Source organism: Pongo abelii, chromosome 8, assembly GCF_028885655.2.
Source record: "Pongo abelii isolate AG06213 chromosome 8, NHGRI_mPonAbe1-v2.0_pri, whole genome shotgun sequence".
Lineage (NCBI taxonomy): Eukaryota > Metazoa > Chordata > Mammalia > Primates > Hominidae > Pongo > Pongo abelii.
Window position 1 is genome coordinate 65,667,405 of NC_071993.2, and position 3,684 is coordinate 65,671,088.

At 51.3% G+C, this 3,684-nt stretch overlaps 1 non-coding gene across 1 annotated transcript; it reads right to left on the reverse strand.

The window, feature by feature from the left end:
- Positions 1-521: 521 nt before the first annotated feature.
- On the reverse strand, positions 522-639 carry LOC112135309 (small nucleolar RNA SNORA71). The gene has a single exon (XR_002916609.1). It is a non-coding gene; the product is annotated as a small nucleolar RNA SNORA71 (small nucleolar RNA).
- Positions 640-3,684: the final 3,045 nt, after the last annotated feature.

The following is a 3,684-nucleotide window of genomic DNA, read 5'->3' on the forward strand; positions in this document are numbered from 1 at the left end:
TGCAGGCAATGTGTGGACTCTGAAGTGGGTTGCCAGGTGCTCTGTGAGACCGCGGTGGTGCTGCCTGGGAAGACAGCTACCACCACCTTTTCTTTAAATGGCCACATCCAGGGCCCTCAGCCTGGTTTGAAATAGCTGCCCCTTCTTCAGAGCATGCCAGGAGCTGTTGCCAAGGAGAATAGGCTGGGCTGGAGTCCAATAGAGAGAGACCAGAGAGACACATCTGGCCAGCATGGCTTGGGTGTGCAGGGAGCACTAGGGTAGTGAAGTTTCTGGGGTTCTGGGATGACAAGATTTGCAAACTCACCCAGCCTGCCCTCACAGTTCCCCAGGCCTGGGCTGACACACATAGAAAGTCAGACAGAAAAAAGTTTCTTTTATTTCTTCTTCTTTTTTTTTTCTTCAATGTATACCTTGGTTAAAGCCTCACAGACACCAGCACTGAGCCTCACACAGGGAGCACACCATAAGCAAGACACCACGTATCAGGAGGCATCTAAAAGGTGACAGAAAGGAGGAGGTGTGGAAAAACTCCAGAGTTTAGAAGGGACAGGAGTGGACCCTCCAAACAAGGAGAAATGCTTTCAGCAGTTTTTCTCCCTGCACTTTCAATGACCAGGATCACTTTCGAATATAGGGGCGCAAAATTTCAAAGACCTAAAGGTGAGGAAGGAGGGGAGTCTTGGGGCTTGAAGTGCCTGGCAAATGAGGCAGCGGAGACAGCGAGCCTTACAGTCTTGAGAGCCTGAGGCCCCGACCTCAGGGAAAGGCAGGGAGACTGCAGCAGGATCAGAGACAAATTACAGAGAGTTTTCAAGAGGCTGGGGAACAAGAGGTCAGCAACGGAGAGGCCGCAGCAGCCTCCACTGACAGCTCAGGCAGTTGATGGACGCCAGAAGGAGATGACCAGGCTCCATGTGGATAGGAGCCAGGAGGCTGTGCACCCCGCTCAGAGCTGACAGCCAAGGGGGGCGGGGGACCCAGAAGAAAACAGCTCTGTTGTTTCAACACAGGGAGGACAGCCACCCACTGCTTGGGGCATTCCCGAAGACTTGGAGCCCCACTGGGCCTGGGGAGGCCGGCTGTGGGCAGTTGGCCCCTGGTCTCTGCTTTGCAAGAGCTGTTCTTGCCCCTCTGTGTCTGACTCCATGACGTCCTCACACTCCCTCAAGTCGCACTCCCTGTCTGCACAGATGCGACTATTTTTCTGGAGAGATCAAATTCAGCACAATAAAGCTAGTTACGAAAGAGACACTTGTTAAAGGACGTAGCAAAATCTGGTTTTCCAAACCTAGTACTTTTATCATACAAACACCAGAGACTCTAAGTGATCTTGGAGCCCAGTGGGGGTTCAGTGCTTCTGGTAGCAGAAAACTGTTCTTCATGTATAACCTACCTTAGAAAGCTGAATGTAGAACTAATGAAAGAAAAGCCACTGTGGTTGGAGTAAAAGAGGTGAGTCTCACCCCTGCCTACCCCCTTCCCTCTCCCCATCCCTGCCAGTGAGCCCCAGGGTTCCACAAATAAGAATTTGGAAACTGACGGATTTGTCCAATCCCCTCATTTTACAAATAGAAGAATGGGATCACAGAGAGAAAAGGGCGCTTGTTCAAGACCACACAGCACTCCAGAGTTTGGGACCTAGAACACAGTAAGAAAGGAATAGTCCTGGTCATTATTTTTCTAGTATCAGAAAACCATGGCGCATTCAACATGTGAACAGAGGTCCCAGGAGTCCCCAAACAGTCTCAGGCAAAGTTCCTTCCCCTTGGAGAAAATGCACGCCCTCCAGTAAAGAGAAATCCTCTTATTGCTGCAGAAACTGCTCTTCTGCTTCCTGGACTGCCTTCTTGGGTCTTTCCCTCCCTTTCTTTTCAACAGCCAGAGCAGACACATCCCCAAACAGTTCCCCGACACAGAGCCCGGAGCCCTCACTCCCTGCCTCTAATTACCCTGTGATAGATGTTGGCGTTGCTGCTAAAGGTATCTGCGTTCAGGCTTTATGGTCATTTTCCAACAGCCCAGACCTTTTAAACTCTCTTGTGGGAGCAGGTTAAGATGATTATGCAGATGGATGGACCCCGGTGCAATATTATGTCAGCAATGGAGGTGTAGGAGCTGCAAATGGGCCATGATTACCACCAAGAGGAGGCTGCTGCAGCCACTGCAAGCCGAAGGGAAGTGCACAAGATCCCTGGGCTCCAAGAGCAGCCTCAGACACAACACCACTCACACACAGTCCTCCTCAGCCTCTCTAGTTACTTGTCTGGCTACAGTCAGACTCTGTTCCCATGGAAACGTGAAAAGTCAACCATGGCTGTTGGGATGCCAGGAAGACACAGGTCTGCTGGAAAGAGAAGCAGCTAGAACCCAGGGAGGTCCTGCTCTCCAGCTGACTTGATGGGGCTGGGGGGAACAAAGTCAGATGCAGAGCTGGACCCCAAAGGACAGCACAAAGAGCAGTCCTGGGGACCAGCAGGCTCTGGTCAATTGCTAGACAAGGGTGAGGTTACACACCATGGTGTTGATGCTGCAGTCCTGGGCACCTCCTAGAAATGGGCTATGCATTGGGCTCTGTGCTTCCTAGCAGACAAAGCAGAGAGGAAGACGCAGTCTCATTCAGCCTGGTTTCCACAGATAAAAAGGAACTCTCCATAATCGGCCCTCCTTTTCCTGATTCTAAAGGTGAGAAAAATGTCTCCCAGCAATTTTCTTAACACTCTTCTCCTGCAATAGTCACAATAACTAGCTTCTTAGGGGCTGCTTCTCCCAACATCCTGCCTTCAATACAAGCCCATGGTACCACACCTAAGTGGAGCTAGGTGGCAAGGCAATGCTACCTGGAACAGAACACACGGCAAGGTAGGGGATGGTCTGACTTCAAATGAAGGAAAGGCACGGGCTCTTCTGGGAGATGGATGGGTAGCACAACCTTCTGGTAACCCTCCAGAAACAGAGGGTCTCCTTCAGACTGCAGAGTTTATGGTTGTCATCTTGGAAGGGAACCAGCAGGGCAAACATGCTGTATTCCAAGCAGTGGGTGTGGGTGATATATGTGGAGCACCTGGAGAAAACAGGTCCCAAACAGCAAGACTTACAGCAGCAGGAGCATTGAACACATGGTTGCTCCAGGCTCACCCTGGCCTTGGTCTTTGTAACTAATCTTAAGACCACCTGTGAATGGGGTTGATGTTCCATGCTGAAGGCCCATGTCTGGGCTATCTCCAGGGCTGGGTTGAGCCTGGGCCTGAGAAGAAACAGCCATGGGAAGCCAGGGGGCAGAGATGGGGGAACCAGGACAGGGAGGCCACTGCCTTTCCCATACAGATCCCTCCCCTGTGTCTGAGTTTAGGAGCTTAAGGAAGCCCAGGACCTGCATCTTCTGAAGCTAGGAACTGGAAACAGACAGAAGTGGATTATTTCTTGTGATAGAAGCAAGGAATCAATGCCAGCTCACATCGTCCCGCACCATGATTAGAAGCCCTCATTAGCCAGGCATCCAGTATCAGGCACTGTCCTGAGTAACGTGCATTAATCACACCTCCCTATGCCTCATAATGAGCCTGCGAGGGAGATGTAATTATCCCTAGTTTATAGGTGGGGATACTGAGGCCTAGAGAAGCTGTATGACTTCCCCAGGGGTACCCAAGGTGCAAAGGGGCAGGTCTGGCAGAGAGAGCCTGC